The sequence below is a fragment of the Nylanderia fulva genome, unplaced genomic scaffold (assembly GCF_048542155.1).
Source record: "Nylanderia fulva isolate GAGA-0341 unplaced genomic scaffold, ASM4854215v1 Scaffold27, whole genome shotgun sequence".
Taxonomy (NCBI): Eukaryota; Metazoa; Arthropoda; class Insecta; order Hymenoptera; family Formicidae; genus Nylanderia; species Nylanderia fulva.
The window spans coordinates 1,225,170-1,250,625 of record NW_028190336.1 but is presented as its reverse complement, the minus strand read 5'-3'; the positions used below and the strand labels follow the sequence as shown (position 1 = coordinate 1,250,625).

General features: G+C 40.5%; 1 protein-coding gene and 1 long non-coding RNA gene across 11 annotated transcripts in view; one reads left to right on the top strand and one right to left on the bottom strand.

Annotated features, from left to right (window-relative positions):
- LOC146722805 (uncharacterized) overlaps window positions 1-25,456 on the bottom strand; it is a 364,804-nt gene that overhangs the window by 118,198 nt on the left and 221,150 nt on the right. The window lies entirely within an intron of this gene.
- Window positions 1-25,456, top strand: part of LOC114931426 (protein turtle) — a 219,165-nt gene that overhangs the window by 90,956 nt on the left and 102,753 nt on the right. Inside the window, exon 1 of one of the 10 annotated variants that reach the window (XM_029303427.2) lies at window positions 21,975-22,108. The exons of the other annotated variants lie outside the window; for them this stretch is intronic. The gene's annotated coding sequence lies outside the window, so the exon portion shown is untranslated. Of the gene's footprint in view, window positions 1-21,974; window positions 22,109-25,456 lie in introns of those variants that run through there. 10 annotated transcript variants of the gene reach the window in all.

The following is a 25,456-nucleotide window of genomic DNA, read 5'->3' as shown; positions in this document are numbered from 1 at the left end:
AACAGTCGCGTCGAATTACATTGAATAATTTTTCAAAGTCAACATTATACCTTTGACATTTCTACTTGTTATCAAAGGAAGCGGTTAACTATATGGTTAACTGTAAATGGTTAATGCGTTTAATAATTGGTTCTGTACTTGTCACACGTAGTTAGAATATGACTAGTAGAGTAATGTCAACCGCGTCATTGATGATTGTACGATTAATGAACGAAACGAGTGTCACGTACGATGACAAAGGAATTGGCAGGTAACAGTACGATCATATGTAACAGTCGGCGAAACGATCACATGTTCCCCAATATGGAAGCCGCTAATTCGCAATCTGTTGCCACATTTCAATGGAATTTTACGATCGCGCGCCGCAATTATTAATCAAAGCCTGATCGCACCGTTATATAATAAAATTGTAATGGATAACCGGCGGAAACGTCCCTTTCGAAATAAGCCTATTCCAAGGCCTATTCCTGTTGAATTAGCTATTCGAATATATAATTTGCTTCTTTATGATATAAAAATGTGCTTCCGATATTAAAAGCAAAACATTTAATAATTACGACGGAATAAAAATGATTTTACGTAGGTATCTTGCAAGAGATGGTGCTCCGGCAGAATTCTTCCAAAGAGAAATGCATTAATTTACCGATTCCATCTGTGCAACCTCGCTAATAAAATTCGTTCCCTCTTCATTGCGAGTCTTCTTTAGTGCGACTGTAGCGATTCGTGATTACTCGGGCTCTTGGCGAGCGTACGAGTGAAATTTCCTCGCGTTGCAGGAAAGGACGGGGATGCAGGGAGCGATTGATTGGCTCCTCTCAAACGTCTCTCGCGTGTGTTTGCGAGTTTCGCGCATATCGAGTAATCTTGGCGTGAGTTGTGCCGGAAGGAAGCGTCTTGTCCCCGAAGTACGAAGCACCCGGTTTCCAATTAAGGTCTGATTACAGTAAATACGCCAACGTGACGAGAGCAATGCCGGCGCTTCCGGCGGCTTCGTGAGACATTTGAAACGAGAGAGATAGAGGGAGGATCGTTCAACGACGCGGTAGTTTATTTCCTAGTGTTTATTCGCGCGTTTGTACTTTGGTCTACATTTAAATTTGGTACGCCCAAGCAAAGTGACATTTAATGACGTTTAATATCCAACAGCGTCTTAAAATCTCGCGAATGTAAAAAAATGGGTCTAACGTTTCCATTTGCGAAAAAAAAAAAAAAAAAAAAATCGTCGAATAGGGAAATAATTTTTTCCGAAATAACACAATTGCACGTCTGTCTGTGTAACTTCATCTTACACGCATTCCGCCCGCTATAATGCATCGGATTCTGTAATCCGATTGAACTTTGCATCACGCCGCACCGCTTTGATTTTCGTTACAAGCACGTTCTCTTTGATACCCGGCAACGGCAGCGTAACGAATGGATTAACCCAACTTAATGCGAAATTGACAAAGGCGCGAGCTTAAACTATTGCCGGGAATCGCGCGGGCATCCGATCTCTTTACCGCTTTATCGCACATTACATCCGATGCAATATCAATTGCGTTTCCTCTGTAACGATCGCCTCAGTGCGCGCAACAACGTTACAAAGCGATCTCTGGCGACACGGGTGCACTATTCACACGAATATTCGGGCGAGGCATATTTTCCTGGGGTATATGGGTTAATCGATTTCCGAACAACACCATATCGTATCGCGTATATACGCGCGTATATCGCGGGACCGCGTCTGCGATACCGTGTATCCCATAACCGGCGCGTGCTTTTATTTTCATTTTTATATTCCTATCCAGTCGTCGGTGATATAAAATGTACCCAACGATGGAGGTATGCGATATAATACCGATCCGGACCCCGATTCTACATTTAATACTCTCTTCTTTTAATTCGTTCGATTTAACAGTCCCGAAATTTATCACGGTTGCGGTTGTGCAATATTATGGTATATGTATAGTGTCTACTAAATAAAAAATCTACAACTTTCATATTTATGAATAAGTACATTATGTTTATATTTTGTAATAATTTTATGTAACAAAATGTCTCGCGAGGAGAATATTTTCAAACTTATTTTAATAACAAAGTCTCCCCAATCGCGATGAAAATATAATCACAAAATTCAAACTTACTCGATATTAAGTATAGCCTAGAGACATAATAATCAGAATCGCGTTTTTTTTTATTAAAACCTCGTGCTTCGAAGGGAAAAAATGTAATTGTACCATAACGTGACGTAAAATCAATTTCGTTTCAGAGTTAGTAATCTTTTCGAAAAACTACATTGCACCTTTTTTTTCTCGCTCTTTCTCTCTCTTCCCTCTCATTTGCACCTCTAGAATTGATACTCGACGTTGGATCGACGCGAGTAATAACATTTGCATGCGCCACGTGAGCGCTGCGCGTGAACGAGAAAACGTAACTAAATTACAAAGTTTATGCTTCTGCATTTTCCAGGACGCGTGGGACAAATTGTTACGCCAAAACGTGTTACTAGCGCGAAAGTAAATTAACATTTTCGGACTTTTCTTGTCTCGCTAACCGAATAGCGGTTGCACAACGTCGCAGCGATTAGAATAAAGACAACAATGCAGTCTAAAAAATACATATATATAATATTTTTTTAAGTACCTTACATTATAATATTTTTCGTGTAAAATATATTTTTGGATATGCAGTTTAAAAATTTAAAAAAAGTATATTTTTCTAATAATTTGACATCGAGAGCGCTTTTGAGTGCAACGAGAAATTATTGAAATATTAATATTGAAATTCTACAATTTCTCACCGTGTTCTTCCGGGAAAGATGACATTTTTTCCATACAAAAGTGTGCAAAATTATGTCGCGTGGAAATCCATCGCGCCTGGGAATCATCACGTGCGTGTTTCCTCTCGCGAACATTTAACCACGCACGTCGTTTGCATACATCGTACCAAAATTGATACCCGACGACGGTGCAATTTACGCAGATCTACATTTGCGTATATTCGCTTAACATGGGCTAATGATACTCGCCATGCGTGCACATATGTACGATAAACTACAGAGAAATATGAGAATACGTATCTATAAATATGCGGGAGCTGCATCGATTTTCTATTTTTACATGTTTGATTTGAAGCATATATGTATATAACTTAAATCCTCTTTATGTGACATATAAATAAGAATTTCTATTATTCGCAGTAAACAAAAAAAAAAGAAAAAGAGAAAAAATAGAAATATCCCAAGTTGTGCTTGGAAGATAAAGCCCTGAAGTATTCCGTGAATATATTACTTTTATTTACGTAAAAGTATCAAAATATCAAAGGCATTGTTTTATACATTGTCCATATGTTGGGAGCCATTATATCCCATTTTATATTCAGTGCATAACGATGCGTATGTATTCCACACAAAGCTCGTAAATATACGAATTCAGTATCTTATTTACAGACCGATCGCGAACAAATATTAATTAGTCCATGTTTACTCAAGTTCGATGAAAAAAAAATGCATTCGCGTAGGCATTATAAACTGCACAGCTGTGAGTAGCCATCTATAACGTATTTGTAATGCCCATATAGATCCATATATATCTCAATTTACTCACACGGGTATTTCCCTGGATGAGTATTCGCTTGCTATATGGCTCTCTACATGCATATTCGCTTAACGTCAGCTAATGATCCGTACCTGCATATATACACCAGGTATAATACGTACACAGACAGATAGATAGATAGATATATAGAGTGAGAGAGAGAGAAAGAGAGAGGGAGAGAGAGAGAGAGATAGGGAGTACTATGCATTTATCGATTAACGTCATTGATCTATATCTATCACGTATGATAGTTCGGTTCTAATACTCGATTCAAAAGCGAATTAATTATGCGTAAGGTATTCGTATCTCGTTACGCGCGTAATTCAATTTAAATTCAATTTGTGAAATTAATTTGTACTAACAATAAGTAATAAGGAGAATATAAGAATTTTTTTCTGGTTACATGTACATATATAACAGAAAAGTTTTCAGAGTTGCCAGAGAGCTCTCTTAAAAAGACATCTCTGTGTGCCCGGCTTTACCTTCCTACCTCAGTACCTGTTTTCCTACAGACGCTGTGCCTATTTGCGCAGGGAAAACATTTGCGTAGGAAAGAGTCCGTCGCGTCGCGCTACTCACCGTGACTTGGCTTGTGTAAATTTAATGTGAGAACGAAGATAACGAACGCGGGAGAGAAAGAGATTCTCTCTTCGACTCTTTCCGCTTTTATCGGACGGAAACGCCGCGCGATATCTGCATAAGCGTGTCCGACAATGCGTCGATCGCTTAATTGGACCATATACACACGTGCGGACGTGCGAATACCAATCTCGCGATATAGGCGGATAAGGCGGATGTGGGAAATGTTCACGTGGCATGCCAGATAACGGCGTTATTGCCGCTGTTCTTGTCGCGTCACTGTACACGGTAGAATCAGCCGAGTTCTTGGTAATTTAGAGCTCGATTCGAAATTAGACCGCACACGAACATTCGCCGTTATATATTTCACGCCAGCCGTAACTTTAGGCGTTTCTTTCATCTTGATCGTTAATAATCGTGTAAAAATGGTCTTCTCGTGATCTTTAATGACGATTTTGAAGCATTATATGAAAAAAATTTATCTTCGTCATAGCATTTTTTAAAACATATACATTAATGTAATTAATGTAATGTAATTAATATAATATAAAATTGCTATAATTATATTAATTAAATTACGAGTTTAATAAAAAAATAATTATCATATAATATTTTATTATTAAAGGATAATAAAATATTAAAAATTGCAATGCAGAAATATTTAAATCTTTAATGGAAAATGCGAACAAAAAAATAGAATTTTTTACAAGAATCTTTCGATCGAAATACCTACCTGCGCGTCCATTAAACGCATATTTCCACACATCCACTACGTTGTACGTCGCACGCGAGGCTAATTATCTCAATCTCAACTTCATTCGGTTCATTCTTGGCTGTGAAGTTAGGTTTCGCCGTCACGCGGCGACACTACTGCGCAGTTTGTGGTCAGTAAGTAGTAGCGGTCAGTTTTGCGCGAGACATGCAGCGTAGCGGACATAGGAGACGCGAGAAGGCCTAATGGAGCTCAAGTATATCGAAAAATTCTTGTAGAAAATCTTGCTTTGTTCGCATTTTCTATTAAAGATTTAATAATTGAATTTTTATACATTGCATAATCAATTAATATATTTTTATACATGTAGTACAATGATAATTTTTACGCATGTATTGCAATTTTTAATATTCCATTATCAAAGAATAATATAACTTTGCTTCACGTAATTGTTCCGTTAGATTAAACGCAATTAGAAATATACATATATATATATATATATATACATGTATATATGTATATTGTTTATTGAAAAAATATATTTTAATATTCTATACATACGTATATAAAAAAATAAATTTTAAAATATATAACCTGTGTATATGTATAGATTCAGTATTTTTTCAACAAATATATATTCTTTTTATATAAGAGGAAAAATTATAGCGTTAAAAAACGTATTATAACAGTTTCAACTAAAATAAATTGATCAAACTGTAAATATTCTTTTCGGTCTAGTAAGTTGCTTTGTAACGCCATTGTGCGCACGTATCGTGAATATAAACGAATATTGCCAAACTTTTGTGAAAACATTGATTTAAAATGGAATTTTGCGAAGTGATTCCATAGACGCTATCAAAATTTAATTTCCGGTAGGTAGGTATAGGATAGGTAGATAGGAGCGAGCGCGCCAAGGAACATCGAAAAATTTCCGCACATTCGCACATGGGAAATTGTCACGTGTGGAAGCGGATGTAGGACCGTTATTGTCGACCTTGTTAGCGCCTCCTCCGAATATGGGAGACCGCGTTTGCCCTGCGGTAATTTATCCCGTCTCAAAATTATCACATACACACACACACACACATAGGACAGACATTTCTCTCCACTTGTGTCTCTGAGTGATCCAGACCGCGCGCGACAGCCGGGGCTTCCTCCGTCAAAATAATTGGAAATCCGAGCCTGTGTTCAATCGATACGACCAGGCGGATATGTCATCGTAGCGATATGTAAAATGAACAGTCCGATGTAAATCCAATCGTACGTCATTCTTGGATTTGAACAAAACTCGTAACGAATGTTTTAATCGGCTTTGTTAGAACGGGGGCACATTGCAACAGTTTCCGTCTCTATCGCCTAGAAATTTTTTCACGTTATCGTTTAATTATATATATAAAAAAAATTTTGCAAAAATATTGAAAAAAAATCTCGTGCGAGATAAATGAATAGTGTCATGTTTTGCCAGCTATATACGAGAATATAAAAACAAACATTTCTCTGTGCGTGGCTAAAGACATTAAAAATTCGTGTATTATCAGATAATGATTCGCAAATTTCTCATTCGCATGACTTTAATAATTAATTATCGTAACCTCGTTAGTTTTTAATATCTATAAAATCTGCAAAATCTTGTAGCATAAGTTATTATTCATTTAAGCTTTATCACGTATTTATTATTCCGATCGCATAAAAAGTCCTATCCTCTCTTTTTACTCTCATTATCAAAGTTTTTTGGAAAAAAAAAAAAAAAATATCTCTCTCGATAGGATTCGAGTAGAAAGCGGACGGCGGGAAAAATGTCAAAAGTGTCGCGAGAGTAATACGCAAAAATAAAATTTCATCCAAATTGTACCTCGGCGGACTTTATTCGACGGATACTTGGTCGCAAAAAAAAATAATGAACGAACTGTGCGACCCCGGAAGTATTGACACTCCGCGTTCATTTACATCGTAATGATGCCAAAATGTCAGTCCTGTCAGGCGCACGATAACGCGAGCGTCGAGAGGCGACGAAAATGTGTACGCGGACGAAACGGGGACGACAATCGTCGATGCAACGGGGAAAAGGGCGAGGGGTTGGAGGTTGAAGGGGATGAAGGGAACGAGAAGAGCGATTTCGCGGTCGGCTAAACAAATTATCGCATTTCGATAACGAGGCCACTCATAAAGTGGCGCTCACCAAACTCTCTCTTTCCCTCCTTCTTCCGACCCACCCTTAAAACCGCCGGTTACCGTCTCGAGATGATGTAAGACGATTCGCTTACGTTGGGAATAGCGCGGTCGATCGTAATCGGAGAGTAATTATTTCCGCGACAAGAGAGGAAATGCGCGATATTATATAGTCGATAATCCTGTCGTTATTCGGCTATTAATTGTGTCCGCAAGTTATTGTTGCATTAATTACACTTTTCATCTTACACTTGTCTCCATCTTTTGGAATCTGTTTAATGAATTGAAAAATTGCACTTGATTAAATCGAAACTTATTGAATTTCTATCGGAATATTGATGAAGTCGACGAAATTTCATAGGATTTCCAGCGCTGCGCGAATAAGAGTTAATGACATAGGTAATGAGTTCTCCACTTAGAGCGAAGCATAAACACATTCCTGTATTAATTAAAAGTAACTACAAGGCGTAATATGCTGTCATTGACGCTGTGTATGACGTTGTCGCGCTTATTTGTCGTCAGAACGCTCGTATGTTGTCGTTTGAGTATTTACGAACACCTTTAGTATAATTAACGCGTCACCGTGTTGCGTGGGTATTTGAGTAATTAATTGCCTATGGCTAATGCTCCGCGTTCATGAAGGGAGTGACTTGCGTGCTGTCGACGTAGCAGTTAATCGACGTCATGCGTATCGCTTTATTTACACAGCGAGTTCTTAATTTAGTCAAAGGAATTTTTTTCAGAAAAAAAACCTAGCAGCTTGTTTTAATAATAGAACTTTTCAATCTAAAATTATACAACGATCGTGATGACAAAATACAGTATCAAGGATACGGGAATCATCAGCAAATTCATCTCGATATTATTCTACGCGAATTATGCGGGAGAAGTATATTTTTTCACGGAGTATATTTGCCCGTCATATTTTTCAACGAAATTTAATAACACAGTGATATTATGCCACCGCATAATAATATATGTAAATAAGTCCTTTGTTATCGCGCTCGATAATTACCTTACTAATCGCGAGGAGTAGTCTACATTTAATTCCACGCTAATCCAGCGGTATTCATTACCGAATGGTATTGTCTAATCCTTTATTAACACTAATCTCAGAATGAATTAATGCGAGTTCCGAGTGATTTATTAACGCTCACGCTAATCGCCACTAACACCGGGGCAAGTACATTCGTTAATATTCGAACATTCAACAACGAGTATCGCGCGGCTATAATTAACGAATCCAACCCCCGCCGTTTCTCGGTAATTAATTGCCCGCGGCTAATACCCTTCCGATCATAACCGGGGGTGGTAGAAAGGGGGTGTGACTTGCACGCCACCGACACCCCTTCGTCTCGGCGGGATACGCGTCCCTAGGAACGAGCCCTGACCTGGGCCAACCGGCGGCGCAGTGACGTTGCGGCGTGACGTCATCGGGTGCATCTGTGACGTCAAGAGGGTGCGGACCGACGGAGCGGTGGGGACGATTCCATCCAGGTGAAACATTCTATGCGGCTCTCGGGTCAAGTTGCTTAACCTCACGCTGCCTCTGTGTCGCGGCTACCGCCTCTGGCCTCCTTTTCGTCGCGAGGAGAGAGAGAGAGAGAGAGAGAGAGCGCGCTTTACAAACTATTAGACCGTTTTGTACTTTCCGAGCTTTATATACGTCGCTGCTTGCTCGCAGCTGCATGTAATCCTATCTCAAATATCGGGAATTCGTTCAACTTTTCGTCAAACTTAAAATTAACTTCTGACCTTATCAACTTTTCTACGCAATCTCTCTTTCTCTCTCTTTAATATAAAAAATCGTATTCATTTGTGCGTACATATATATATGTACGCACAATACGATTTTATATATATATATATGTATAAAATATTATATTTTCCTGTAGAAGGAAAATACAAGGGCTGTTTCCGTTTGACATCAAACGCGCGATGTATTCTTGTTGAGCAACATCGGAAATCCTAATTCAATTCGCGCGTGTCCGAGAAATGTTCTCTTCGATTCCGCGTGACTCTGTTCCAGCCGAATCCAGCCTTTGATCCGGTCGCACCTTTGCCGGTCGATAGAGGATAACAAACGCGCCTTGTACATTTGTCGAAAATAAAATAACTTACCTACGGGATGGAATACGTGACGATAGAAACCGATAAAAGAATTTCCTGCGGTGGCGAGGTAAAACAACGTTTCCATCAAACGAATTGCGTCACATATCGCGACGAACATCTGGAATCGCGCCGAAACTCGCGAAATCGATCAATTTCGGGAGACAAAGATTTATTATTCGCTAAGAAAAATCTTTAGGCTATTAAATACCTACGATGTCATTCTTCTCTAATCGCAAGTTTTACATTAGACAAATGTTGTACTAAAAATTTCGATGAGACTTTCGTATAAAATTGACGTCGCCATTTTTGTAAATTTATTTAAAAGAATATATCCGCTATCTTTCTGTATATGTGCGCGCTTGTATATTCTTTGTGGAAAGTCCGTAGCGTTCTTCTTCCGCTCTCGTTCCTCGTTTCTCGCTCGCGATCGAGAAAAGGAAAAGTCCATGGAATTTGCAAATGGAAGCCTCTTAGGGAACGACAGTAGAATTTTCGTGCAGCATCCCGGCGCGTATCCGCTTCCCCCGAACGCGTTCCTCTCGCTTTCTCCCTTCCCTGTCTTCCTTGAGTTCGCTCCTCTTCCGCCCATTTCTCTTTTCCAAACTTCTACCATCCCGAGACACCGGCGTACTTCATCCTTCTCACTTTCTACTTTGCTCTTTCTCAGTTCTTTCTTTCGCGGTTTGCTCCTTTTCTCTCTCTCTCTCCTTCTCTCTTCGCGTCTTGCCGCTTCGTATTTTCTTGTTCGCATTTTAAATCTCTCTTCTCCCCGTATCGCCCAAGTTTTTGCAGTAATAGCATATCTATTTTGATCATCGTGTCGCTCCACGACTCCTTCGTGACATTCTCTTTACGTTATATCCTCCATTCCTTCTTTCCGCAATTTCGCTACGTTCTTCTTTGTCAATCAAGTGTCTCGTACAAGGTGTCTCATTGGGAATTGTCTCTCGTTTTTTTTTTTTTTTCATGTTTTTAACATCCAGCGTCACGACTCCGCGCGATTGCCCGGATAAAGCCATTCGTACGATTCCGTTCTCTCTCGCTGGTCAAAATGTTAGCCACGTTTTTGCGATGCATCACCGCCATCGACTTTCCGCATCGACACCATTCATATCCGAATCTTCGGTCCGCGATTTATTCCTTCCACGCTCGCCTCCTTCGCACAGTGTCTACTCCTGTATCACTTCACACTCCCCTCATTTTATTATTATTTTTTTTTTAATCAATAACCTACCCGGCCGCGTACAGACAGAATGGGTCAAGTGGCCACCCGTGACCCGTAAAAGCCGAGCCACGATAATATTACCGGGCTAGTTTCGATACCGGAGCGCGCGGAATTGCCAAGTCAGCTCATCGGGATTGAGCTTTATTCCGCTCCGGTAAGCTCGGCGTGTAACAGAGAGCAACGTCCAACGTTGCATCCGGCCCTTACATCCGTGACCGGTCTCCCTCTCTCTCTTCTTCGGATAGTACCGGACTTTGTAACCACCGCACGAAAAACCGTCAACCGCACGATGCACAGTGGTAGTTTCGACCGCCGCGGCAACAGCAGCCGTTGCTTCTTGTCGATGCTTCTCGCACATGTCGCCGCCCTCGTGCTCTTCTTCGTGGTCGCGGAGGCAAGAGCGAAGCAGCAAACTCGTCCGCGTCGCGAGATTGCACGAGCAACCCCGGGACAACCATTCCGGGGCGGCCCGCAAGAAGCACGATGTCATCGCGTTCCCGCTTTTGTCTTTTGCCCTCTTCCTCCGGAAGGGGCAGGTTGTAATTTGCTACCACTTCGTGTAACTACATCCTCCCCGTTTTTTATATCCGTGCGCGCGCGACTTTATTACGTCTTATTTCGAGCTGGCATATTAAAGCCCCGGCATCGCCGGATGTACTCGTCCGGGCAATTTCTGCTAGGGTAAAAATCCTAAAAGTAGCCGCCCGGTGTCCCTGTTTTCGCGAGCGTAATTAAAAGGTAGGAGGAAAAAATATGTCGGGGATATATCTCTTTTCTTTTAGCCGCGTTGACGGGATAAAACGCGCACAGGGGGATATTTTAATTTTAATCGCAAAAGATATTTAATCATCGCTTTTAACTCGAGCTTAAATATGTGATGGAAATAATTTTGTATCGCTAGAATATTCCTCAATTTTTATTATTCTCGTCTATCTTACATTTATTATTTAAATTTAATCTTGTGTAATTATAATTGCGTTAAAATCGACAAGCTACTTGCAAATCAAAGTTTGAGAGGCGAGAGACTTAAAATTCTTACGTAGTACTCGGCGATGGAAAGAGAGAGAAAGAGCTTTTTGATATTCAGAAGAGACTCCTTTGCATTAATTAAATTCGCGACGAGGGGAAAAGAGAGTGTCGGTCGGGCAGAAGAAGATAAAGAAAATGGGATAGAAGCCGGATTCGAGAAGCGCGCGAGAATAAGCGAGAGAGGAAAAGAGAAAAAAAAAAGATAAATGAGAGAAGAATTTAGGCTAAATCGGACTTGTTAACGACACACGGGAATGTTGATCACCGGTAATCAATATAACATATACCGGTATACAATATATGTATATACAAATATATATATATATATATATATATATGTATATATTTGTATATACATATATTGTATACCGGTATATGTTACATTGATTACCGGTGATCAACATTCGTGTGTCTTTAACAAGTCCGATTTCTCTTAGCCTAAATTCTTCTCTCATTTATCTTTTTTTTCTTATATATATATACGTAATGTATATGTATAATATCTCGCTACTGCGATATATGAATTTAGTGGAGCGAAGAGTAGGGCACCCCGTGACGTCATTGAAAGGAGGGCAGCCGCGACGGCTGAGGTAGAACGAGGGAATCGAGGGTTGGCGATAGGGGCGAAGCGGGAGCGTTGAGGTCGGTCTGCCACTGACGTAACACGCAGAGTCGGCGGTAGAAAGCACGAGGGGAGCAAAGGGGGAGGGACGGTCGGTCGGCGCGGCGCTGGGGTTGCGGGAGTGAGGGAGAGGTGGTGGACAGGGCGGGAGGGTACTCGCTCTGCCTGACGGGCATCGGTATCGACCGACCGAGAGAGACGCGATGGAGCGTGTAGCCGAGGGATGCTGGAGCATGTTAAGGGATGTTAAAAGTATACCCCCGCCAACCCTTAGGCCGCCCGGATTATATCTTTTTTCCCTCCCTCTCCCCACCCCCCACCCCCGTTGTCCTAAACGGTGAGTATCGCGAATAATAATGCGCGACCCATCTTTCGTTCTTCAGCGGTGGTGGTTAATGTCAGAGATATACTGTAAATGTCAGATGTGTCTCGGGCGAGAAATGAATAACTTTCTCCTGGACGTACAATAAGTGTGACGAAACCGTCGGATCTGTAATCGTTTTCTACCTGAATTTGATTTATTATTCTCAGAGTCCCGCGTGCACCGAGAAAACACAGGGTAGAAAAATACATTTGCTTAAAAGAATGGCGAGAGAATACCCGGAAGGAGCCTATATCGCAAAATGGCCAACATTTATATCGAGATCGTACGTTGCATCTGCTGCAGCGAAGCAGCAGCTCTCGGTAAATGCACTGTTTTATACGATTTTATGTATTGACGTGAGAAGATGGAAATGTATATTTAGAATAATTATATGGAAAATATTCTAGAGGAGAGAGAGAGAGAGAGAGACAGTTATTCTTGTTATCAAATTATACGCGAGGAAATAGCGAATTTGAGATCTGCAGTAGGAGCATTTCTGTCATTGCTAAATAGTCCACTAATGAATCGCTGGATAAGATATTTCGAAAATGTATAATGTCTGTATTTGTTTATAATTATGATTAATCTTGAAGTACAACTTGACGTGTTGGGACTGTCTGATGAATTTCGAGGATCCCGATTAATTTGGAAATAATGTTAGGAACTAACGCGAGCTCTCTCGCGTTCATTCTCACTCTATCTTTCTTATACGTCTTATTCTCGTCTCTCGGTATCACCATCACCCTCTCCCGCCTTCTCCTTCTCTCTTTTTCGGCGCCAGCACCTTGGCGCCTCTTCCATCATTTCGGTCTGCTACGACGGCGGTTATAGGAAGAACGGCATCGGAACTGCGAGCATGAAAAATTGTAGGTGCAGCTGACGACACATTAAAGCCTTATTAATTACATTCTTCTGAAACGTGTCTGTCTCCCTCAGATATGAGGGGCATTGTTTATCGTTTGCGGAAAAGATCGGAGGATCGCGTTACTTAATAACCGTACGCGCAGTTTTTAATTACACACAAGTTGCAGTCTAGAAAAAAACCATCATTAAGCGATGAAAAAATCATATTCTAGTTTACAAGCGGCTTGTGAAAAATGACGTGCATTAAGAGACGTGTGTCTGTTATATTTGTTTGAATACATTCAAACGCGTTCATTTATCTCGCATTCGTATTTATCAATTAGTCCGTGGAATTTCAAAATTAACGAGCTATTGCCGACTATAACGAAAGACTAATTAATTAATATTCGTGCACATTTTGTGATTATCTGGCAATGTGATCATAAAGAGAAAACATATTTGATTAAAATATTACTATTTTAATTAAGAACGAATTTGTTTGTTTTTTCTCTTTTAAACGATGCGAAATTCTTACGTTAATTTAAAACGAAAATAAAAATAATAATCATAAATTCGCAGTGAATGATAGAAAGCAAAAGTTTGTTTATTTATACTTTCTCACACATTACGCTTTTGATCGAGAGGAATAAATTTCATCCCGACAATTGTCTCTTATTATAAATAATTCATCACAATTTCTATCAAATACTTTCCCAAGACAATTTAATCAAGTTTCGGTTCGGAAATGTCAAGATTGTCGGTAGGATCTTTGCTAATTGTGTCCGACTGTCGCACAAAGCACCAAATCTGGCATGCAGTAGCCGACGCAGCTGGATTAAACAATTTGTCTCTAATCAATGTGACATAGAGAGAGAGAGATAGAGTCTCGCTCATCCTTTGTACACGCCCTACAATTGTACCGGATTAACATTCACGTATTCCTTTTGTTGTCCCTCGAATTCTTTACGCGATTGTCCACTCTATGTAGCGTCGAAAAATGTGCGTTGTCCGGCTTAAACGCTCGAAGGCTGAACTTCAAACCCTGCCGGCCATGTTCCACATAATGAATTCTCGTTTCATTTCCTGAGATTTACAGCCGAATCGGTCGAGATGAATTTGCGAGAATTACGAGAACTTGCGAGAGAGCGCGGAGGACCTTCGGACAGAGGATTTTCGTCAAAGCGTTTATAAATTAATACGCGTACATACACACGCGTACATATAGACACACGTGCGTGAGATTCCGAACGTTCTACGTTGGCACGATATACCGAATCATACCGAAGCCATGTAGCATCCTTGTTTTCGACCAATTCTGACGTACGTACATTCGACGCTCGCATGCCCGACAATGCGCGCATACAGCGTGCACCGGCACTGCATCGCGATGTAACGCAATTTGAGTGACATAATACAGCCCGCGGAAATGCGGACGCGTATAAATCGCGGACTTTCGCGATTTCGAGCGACGCGTTTTGGAATACACGGGTACACTCGGAGTGAAATCGCTCAATGTGTCTTTCGGATGCACTTGATCAACAATAATTCTCGTTTATTATTTTAAAGCGCGCAGCCAATGTTTAGCGGGCGTTAATTAACTTCGGCACGAGTAACCCGAACGGTTCGAGCATGATTTCAACGATGATTTGCAGGAAAGTGCGCTTACCTGGCTTGTCTCTAATTACGCGAAAGTAACGTAGCCGGGCGCGAGAGAAGCTCCGCCGCAATCAACGCGAGTACCTTTGTTAATTAAACAAAAAGATGGAGACCCGCGCGCTCGTTAAATTGACCGTGACGGGCGAACTTAACGCAAAAGAGAGCTTATCTTTTTTTTTTCTTTTGCGCACGCGCCCTCGCGTCATCTGAGCGGATCGAACACGGCAAGCTTGTTAGGTTTAATAATTTGATTACTTGGCGCTTAACTGTGCACTTTTTTCGCCTCCTTGGCACTTTAGTTTCCTATCGTGTTCCGCGAGGTAAAATGCACGATTGCGTGTCATGATGCAAGGTGAATTATGCACCGGGAATAATGGGGAAAGGAGCCCTTGTGATAAATTAGCAACGCCGCCACCTCACTTCTACTTATGTACGTGTGTACATACATGCAGTAGTTCGTCCCACACACACACACACACTCGCAGCCGTGACATAATATACCGATGGTTGTGTGAGTGTCATCGTTAAGATGCATTGAAACATATCGATTTTTTTATTATACGTTTAACATGACGTGGCACACGAAGGTGCCATACGTCGCCATACATTTCTCTTAGCAATTTGCACGTAATGTCCGGCGAAAAAGCCCATCGATATGTCTAATATATCTCTTATACACCTTCGCCCTACAAGTTGCATGTAATTTAAGCTGAGCTTACACTTGTATATCTCTTCCCCTTTTAAATCGAGCGAGTGAATTCTCTCTTTCTCTCTCGCATATACAGGTAAATGCATATTCGCGTGATGCACAACGAAAATCGTCAACAATACGTCAAATATAAGAAGAGGGGGCAAGAGGCTCCTCTAATAAATTCATGACATAACCGCACGCTAGCTGCAATTATAATCATCGATTATAGCAGGTAATTAGAACTGCTTGTTTACGGGAGAACGCAATTATTACTTAATGCCATCATAGTGCTACTGTTTCATGAATAACGATAGCTACAATATCATGTAATGTTTAACCATTGAGCGTAATGCAAACAAGCGGAACGATTATAATCGATCGAAAATTCAGGCTTCGTTGTATAATAAATCTTACTTTTAAAAACTAGATTTGTATTCTTCGCCAGAGAGAATTTAAACAATAATAATAAGGAAATTAATGATTAATTCGACTGTACTGGCTCTTGTTAATATTATTCTTCTTTATTAGATATAAAGTACACTACGTTTCGACCTTAAATTTAGGTCCTTTTCAAGTGCTAAAATTAGAAAAAATCTTCATATCTAATAAAGAAGAATAATATTAACAAGAGCCAGTATGGTCGAATTAATCTTACTTTTGTCATTTTTTTTTTAAACAATTCGACGCAACTGTAAAATGGTCGATTGTGAAACGTCCTTCTTCTTCGCCTCTCCTCGCAGTTTGCATTAAAGGGCCGATCGACGAAGCACGCAAGGTAAACGCACGCTATCGTCGGTGCATCCGGTGCATTACGCAGTGTGTGTGTGTTTGTGTGTAAGCGGAGGGATCTCACGATAAATTAGTAATATCACTGCAACGAGTCGCATGTCGCGCATTCTCTTCCCCCGGGAAAGGGCAGGCAGGGCTGGTATGATGGCCGCATCCCTTTCGTTATTTACTACGGTCGAACGCGGCCAGCCACAATAATTGCAGCGACGCGTATAATTATTACGTTTTCACAGGTTACCACCGGACAGGTTTCGTTCCGGGACGGTTTCGATGCAGGACGCGATGTGTGTCGCAACCACGTGATTTTCAAGTGAAACGCGCGAATAAATAATGATGACACCAGTTATACGCTGGTCGAAAGTTTGCTACGATAGAAATGAATCGTGTACATACATATATATATGAAGCAAGGATCCGCGACGATTGACAGCGAGCGCATAAATTAATCGTGTTGAGATTTAATAACGTATATATACACACACACACACACACACACACATATATATACAGGCATTGTTTGGCAAGCCGTCGATGCGTGGTGGGCTTTAATTATCGGACGAATATAGACGAGGTTTGACATTTAGGGCTATTCGCGATGGTTCGTGTTATATTATTTATGTTATGTTATACTTTGCAATTTTGTCATGTAACGAATTACATATGCGCGCACATATGGTAACATCGTGCATTTCTCGAAACAGCTGTTAATGCCTCGACATAATGTAATTAAACGAGTGCGCGTTCAACGCTCTGTATACGTTATTACAAGACGACTCGTCTGTCTGAACTTGATTAACAGAAACTATGCGCAAACCATGTATACCGCCCACATACACAAATGCACACATGAAAATCCCGTTTTGCTTTGATCATTTTGTTGGAGTTTGAGAGTAGATGGTATACTCTATCCGGTGTCAAAATGGCTTTATAGTTTCAGTATCATTCCGATACGTGTCGATGACGCGTATCGTTCATTAAAAGCACAAAGGAAGCATTGCAGCCCGCTTTATAACTTTGCAGTGAATACAAGCGAAACTGCGTTTCGTACGATATGAAATTCCATTTGCGTCCCATTTCCGAGTAACCCAATCATATACCCTTTTGCGCGCTGCCATTGTTTGTTTATCTATATATATATATATAGTTTTATGCGACGCAATTTTTATTTTTATACAATAAATAACCGCGGCGCATACCTGTTCCGTAAACATAAGCAAAAATAAGCTCTCTCTCTTATTTTTGAGTACCTTTAAGTAAGCGTTAGGTGGATAATTGGAAAGTTAATGTAGTATCGCGCACGTGCTGAATAGGACTTTAGATATAACGAGGGGTAATACTGTAAATCCCGCTAGAGGTAACGAACGATATAATTTGCCGCATGACTTTCCGGCATATGCACGCCTCGGCATATGGCGGGATTGAATATTCGGGGACTCTATAATCCTCCGGGAAATATAACCCAGGGAGTAAGTAAATAACTGTTAAGTCAACGATGTCAGTGTTGGATTAGGGGAGCACGTGTTGCTGGTGGGAAAATGTCGGATAACTCACTCGAAACGCGACCACGTGTCGTCGTTATACGTATAAGAAACGGTCTCACGACGGAGGATTCCAATGAACGACAGGCGAATATATATCGGAAGTAATAATATCATCGCGCACACACGTCGGGAGTCTCGGAAAGGCAAATGCGAGGGCGCTCCATTAGTCAAGGAAGCGAAGTAACGTATAGTATACCGCGCAAATAGTTCACATCTGAACGTGTCGCATAGTTGGACGGACGGAAAGTATGCTGCTCATTAATTAATAAACATTCCCCGGCACGTACTAAATTGCTCCGTCGGCTGCAGGCCACGTTTCCGTGTGTACGTACACGTGACCCCGCGCACTGCTTCGCGGACACACGTCGGGCTTGGCAAACATCGAGGTGTGACGGGATTGCATTGGAGGTCGTTTGATTGCGCTTCCCACGGCGATCTCTCGCTCGACCGTCATATTTTGCGTGTCTCCCCGAGACGCGAAGAATTCTCCGGGTGACGTATAAGCCGGAAAATGTGTGTATATATGCCGATTAATATGCGATATCCCGCGTCGACAAAGAGACGAGCTAATGTACGCGACGTAATTGACTCGTGTCAATCATGCTTCAAGATCTCGCTTACATAATTTCAGCCCATCAGCGAATTTCCCGAAGCCTTATTGACATGACTTTCCTTTTTTTTCCAAACGAGAAACTATCTCATTTTATTATGTGTCGACGTGATATCATAATTTCTCTCTATACTTTCGCGCGCGTACATAATCATCCGAACGCGATTACATTTAATGAACTGGATATTAACCGACTTTACGCGCGCGCGGCGCTCCGACGATTTTAATGAAACGCCGACGAAATGCAACGTTATATACGTAATGATTATTTAAATAGCCGTTTGTATACAAACACATATCGGGGATTACGTCGGGCGCATATTCGGGGCGCAGTTTTCATACGTCATACCCGGCGAACTCGCGCGCTCGCGAATAGAATAAATTCCCTTTAATACGGAATCGTATATCTGCTGTCTCTCCCGTCCATTCTCTGTATTGTCGTGTATTCAGACGCGCATGAACGTACATTTTATACACACACACACACGCGCGCGCGCGCGCGCAGGGGTGCGTCACCTTTCATTGGCATCGGAAACACATCAGCATCACGAACCGGCGGGATACGAGGTATCGAAGATCGGATGGGTGGTTCGGATAACCACACGCGAGATTGATCGCGTTAGCGCTATTAATAATTCCGCTTGGCAGCGAACTAAAGCTCCGGCGCGCGGTCGATGAGCATGCACGTTTAGGCGCGTTATAGTCGCATTAAGGTAAAATGCGATAATTGTTCGAAATGTCCAGTAATTTGAAAATTTCGAATCTTGTATATTCCGTGGGCGAATGTATAGCGAGGCAGACCCGTGATGATTTTGATCCTCGCGCGTATTGTTTACGTCGATTCCGCGCGCGCTGACCAAGTGTGTACGTGTATCTTGAACGGTCATTCATTCTCGCGATTATTATTACAATTCGCATTTAATGCAGTCTACAAAGTGAGCGTAACATTTATGCAAATTATCGTTATTTCGCTGCATGTTACTGCCCGAAACAGCCCGGCTGCTGCAAGCCGCTCTGCAAATTATGCACGAGGACGTTTATGGGGAAGGAAAATTGCTGCCGATTGTTTTAAAAATTGTTATTGTATATATATATATATATTCGCGCGAAAGTCGATTAGTCCGACTGTTTTACGTGTATTTCAAATTTCAATAATTCAAACTCGATTTCAAAGACTTTCGTTCTTCGTTTACGTGATACCGGAGGCAATTTTTTACTCGCTGACGTGTGAAAAACACTTTCGTAGATACGAGCCCCTGAAATTGACTGAAAAAGCCGATAAACCGGTGACTTGGTGTTTCAGCCACCGATAGAGCGAGCATTCACTCGCTCGCTTGTCCCGTCGACTTTCATTCAAAACGCGCATCACAGCAGGAGGCACCAAACATCGCGTGAGTGGGTCGGACAAAAGCTCCGCTCGGAGATTGATCGTGTTAGCGTTATTAATAATTCTTGCTTAGGCTGACCGACGTCGTCCTGAATCTGCACGATTGCCAATTCTGCTTCTCTCCTACGAGAATTCCATTTTTTCGCTGCTATTTTAACTGTAAAAAAGTAAAACTCTTCTCTCGACCGTACTGGCAAATATGTCTCTCATAACTCGTCTAAGAGTTTTGACGTGTTGTCAAACCGACACTATATTCGTTCTTGACATCTTAAAATTATAATTTTATTTTAATTTCACAAATCACTTGATAAGGACTCAAAGAAGGGTCGAAACGTTGTGATTTGATAAATAATATTTGCCAGTACGGTCGAGAGAAGAGTTTTATTTTTTTAAATGCTGTCTGGCGATTCTCAAATATCTATGTTTTTATTTTTTTAACTGTAGTTGGAACACGTTGGAATAACAAATTAAGTTTCCCACAAAAATTTCAATTTTCGTATACATATAAGGATGACAGAATGAGAAGCTGACAAGTATAATAGGAACACTAGATATATTAGAATCATGCATGTACAATCAGAAATGATTATTTTCAATTTTAATTATTAGTCCTTTTTCGAGTTATGAACTGACAGCTCGGAAGGAACCATTCGTCTCTTTTTACTTAAGCTGAAAAAAATTCCAAGTTTAAGATATTATATGTTATAGATAGATTGAAAACATTTTGTTAATTCCGAGAATGAAAAGAAGAAGTAGATTGGATTGGACGAAACGATATCGATTGGAGAAAACGTCGACGTTTCATTTTGATACGGCCAGCAATTCACGTAACGTGTATTAGCGTTTGATCGCTAATTCCTCCAGCATCTCACGTACACTGAATTAGTAGCAGTAGTTGTAATGGCACACATATATATATATACATTAGTTATAGAGTATATATAGAGAGCCATATATATACACGTACACTCGGCGGTTACACGCGGTCCGAAAAATATCCTCACGGATTACAAGTTGAAACTATCCTAACGACGCCCGGCGAATCCTAGTTAGGTCAGGACGAAAAGGAAATGCGGCCCAGGCAGGCAGCGGCGCGCAACGAGATCGCAGCTTTCGGTGGAAGGTATTAGCGTGATTACGAGGCCGCTGCAACTGGTCTCCCGCGAAAGTTTCGCGCGATAAGGGATTCCACGCCGCAAAGTAGGCATTCTCCTTCTTTGGCGCGACGCTTACGGGTCAAATGGCCTGCAGATGCAAAGTGCTCTCTTCCGCCTGCATACCTTCCGGCGAACTTTAATACGTCGACTTTGACGAGCCCCCGTTCGCTGCAAGCGATATGACGTCATACTGCGGAAGCATCACTTCAAACTTTCATAAAGCTCCGCACGCACTATACCTCTCGTCGAATATGCAGTGCATTTTCATATATTCACGCGGATAATTGTATGCACCGAGCTTGGCGAAATGGTATATTTTGCATAATACCTCTTTTATGATGACATACATCTTTGCTAGTACGTACAAAATTATTCGAATTTTAATAAGCATTATTAAAAGAACCCTAGTGAGATTATGAACCAAATTTCAATATTTTATTTCGTTGCATATAATTTGTTAGTTTAATTCATCGATATTTTCAAAATATGTCTGTTCAAAGTATAATATTACATTATCGCGAAAATATTATTATCGAAAATATCACTGACAAATGATGTTTTAAATAAATAAGTAAAAGTGCAAAAAGAATTGAAATCGTGTGAATGTGATTGAAACAAATCAAAATGTCGAAAACAGAAAGTTTTTTTATTACATATTTATTTAATAGTCACAGAAAAATTATTTGAAATGATATATTTATAATTTCATGTACCCGATACATGTAAATAAAAATTTAATAAATTTTGGCTCTCTCGAGAAATAAATCGAAATATCTCGAAAAATAAGGTGTATTTATTCTCGCCATAAAACAAGGTCGCATATATGTAAACATTGAACAGAAACTCAAACGTAAACAGTATTTACAATGTCTCATTGACGCGAACTAGCTGGGGTATCGCTTTACAATTTTATACAGTTCATTGCCGACTTTTAACCGACGCGGGTCATCAATGAGTGAAGATCGAAACTAGAGTGTCATTATACGGATACTAAACCTGTTACGGAAAGCAACGTGAATATATTTATACGACGAGACTGCGTATATCGTGAGTAATTTATAACCTGTGTCTAATGGTTCGCATATTTTGGCTTTCAGCACCATCACTCGAATAAATTATTATTTCTGGGAGATAACGCGCGATGTGAATTCGTGCTCTTATTAGCGTATCGCGTTTAAATTTGCGCTCGAAAGCGAACAATAGTCCAGTTATAATCGATTGCGATTCTGTTCCCGGTAATTATCGACCGCCTATCCATCACTAATGGTAATTAATACACATCAAACGATAATAATGCAAAACAAAAATCGACGAACCCAAACAGCACGTGTCGTGTGCGTGTGTTGTGCAATTTTATACTCGTAAATTTCGTATCGTCTATCATCGACGGTAAGCTGATACAAATGGGGATAGGAGAAGGGAAGGGAGAGGCTTCGACGATATCCTAGTATCATCTGTTCTAAACGTTTGGCCGTGTTTCCATTATGGTAATGAACGTACAACGCTATCGTGAATTATTATCTTTCAAATCGTGTCGATAAATACAGCTAAAACACGCGCGAAACGTTCAACACTTTACGCGTTTTGGACACGCTCGCGAATCCGAGATTCGATAATTCGCGAATGCGTTATCGAATTCGATCACGTGAATATTTAAATTTTGTGCGTCGAAACCATATACATATATAGGAAATACATGAAACATATTGGACTGCGTGTGATTAATCAAAGATCGTTGGTGCGGAAAAAATTATTTATCGGTTTATAGGCTTAAACTGAATGTCATTTTTTTTATCTGTCAAATAATAATTAAACGGGTAATGATTATAAGCACACATTTTTTTTCGTATTAATATTGATAAATATACAAACTTTAGATTATTAAAGTTTGCTCTCATTATATTGGAAATATACTTGTGAGAGTAACACAATTTTAAAACAGAGTCGGCCGCTTCTTTTCAGTAGTATAGCTTTTAATTTGACGACTCCTTATAACTCGCTCGATAACGATTTCATTTTCTCAAGGTTAAAATCGACGTAAAAGTGTGATGAGAATATTTTATTCTTAAGTTGAATCGAAAGTCCGCCCTCCCAATATTTATCGGCATTTCAAAAACGTTCGAAATCTCAAACCATTTCTTTCTTGTAGAACGAATGAATCGCGCGTCAATCCACCGTATTTTTACAGGATTTACAAATATCTCGCGGCTTTTTTCACTACACAGGAGCCGAATGTATGAAAACTCGTGATTTGTATACCAGCTTCGATTCGCATATATTCGTTGTTTATTTGCCGGACGGATTTTCGTTTCCTATCGGCGTCAATTCGTCGACTATCGCCGAGCATTTTACAATATAGGCAGATAATCCGCGCTATCCTCCATTATTCTCCCACTCGTGTGTTAATGAAAACGAATTAAAAAAGAAAAATGTTCTCCTTTTGTGTGGCGACGAACGCACGTCGGCCACACTTGTGCATTATAGAGAGAAGTATCCCTCTTCTCTTTTCCTCGTCGAGAGAGCATTTATCCCGCGAAATCCAATTCCATCGAATTTTCGCTCGCGATAAAGAGAAAAGCATCTCGTTTCCGTCCGGTTAGCTGATCATTCGTTACGCTTTTTTTTTTCTTTAAGCCGATATCGAAATACGAATTTCGCGCGCGACATCTCGGAGCTGACTTTTTCTCGGAGCACGTACGAGATACGTTCGGGATTCGCGTACGTCTCCCAGTGCGACGTACAGATTTATTGGCACTTACATGCCAGATGTCCACTAGAGGAGAGAGAGAGAGAGAGAGAAAGACTCGGTCGTTACACGATTGCGTTCGTGTCATTGCATTTCGTGTACGGTCGCGCGTACAAAGTGCTTACGATTTCTAGCGCGCGCGCAAACTCTTGTCTCTCGAGCGATGTGCAACATAAATCTTGCTTCCGTCTCCAGTTTATCACGGACCGGGTGTCCGCGAACGAAGGGTACGATGATCTATATCTTCGGTCCCGTATTCTCGCCGCGCATTTATCGCATAAATGTGCCTGTCCGATTTCACGTCTCTTGTTGACACTGGAGGCCGATCTTCGTGCTGAGCAAACAGAGCTCGGTATCGGACGGTCGGCTACATGTGTGCGTGTACGTGTATGTATAACATGTATGTATAACATATGTATGTATGTGCGAGGGAGGAGAATACGGGCTCTCTTGCCATCTTCCTCTCTGTCCTAGATGGAATTCGAGCCACCCTTTCGCGTTTGTACCGCGTAAATAATGATAGTTACCGTTACTATCTCAATATTATCTCTCGATATTATCTCCCCGGGTATAAATTAATGGTAAAACTGTGGCGAAGCAATAACGAACGTTGCACACCGAACCGACGAGTAGGATATCGATATAATGCAAAATTATTGATGTATTAACTGCTGCGCTAAAACGTTCGACCGACGCAATCAAATTTCATTAAATTTTGTTTGTAGACTGCGTTGCACGTAATCATCAGCAGTTCGAATACCGCATCATGTAATGTTGACTGGCGAGCCGGGTGCCCGGCTTTTTCGGTAATAAATCGCACAGTCGATACGTGCAATGGGGCGCGCACGCGCGTGCAATACACCGTCATATAAAATGCTATTAACAATTTACAGCGAGCGCGCAAATTAAACGAACCGATCGTGCGGCTGCCGAAAATCTCTCCACACAAGTTAATACTTCATTCCTAGCAAAAACGGAAAATTTCTCGCGCAAACTGTAAATTACATCGACTTTGCCCCGCAAATAAATATAGGGATATACATATGTATGTATGTATATATATATATATATATATATATATATATATATGTCGTGGTTTAAACACACAATGCCGTTTAATGCTTTGTCGTTTTAACGCGCCGAAATTTACAATCACGCTTTACGAAAGCTATAGATTTTATAATTCGTGCTTTATTCCTCTCATACTCGTGACATTCGAATAAGCCTTCGGCAATTTTATGTTTGCTTGTAGCCTTGAAGAGGGAATATCAATAACACGCGTTGGTTGCAGTCGATATGTGTCGCCATAAAAATTGGATGCATCATATCGCGTCGTAACATAGGTACATTATAATACTCTCTATAATAATTTGATCGAGGTTCGATTGATTACTATATAATTTTATTTAATTTCAATTTTCATTTAAAGCAATGCAATTTTTTCTTAAATATGTAGATTTAAAACAATTTTTAAATAATGAATATTTTAAAGAGAGAAAGAATAATTTTTAGATTCCATTTATTTCACTTTCAGCATGAAAAATAAACAAATTTATTTAAAAATTAAATGACAAATATCTCTCGAATCTTTAGTCAGCTATTGGCAATACCATGTTCCGAATGCGTCAAAGTTGCACCTTGCAACTCCT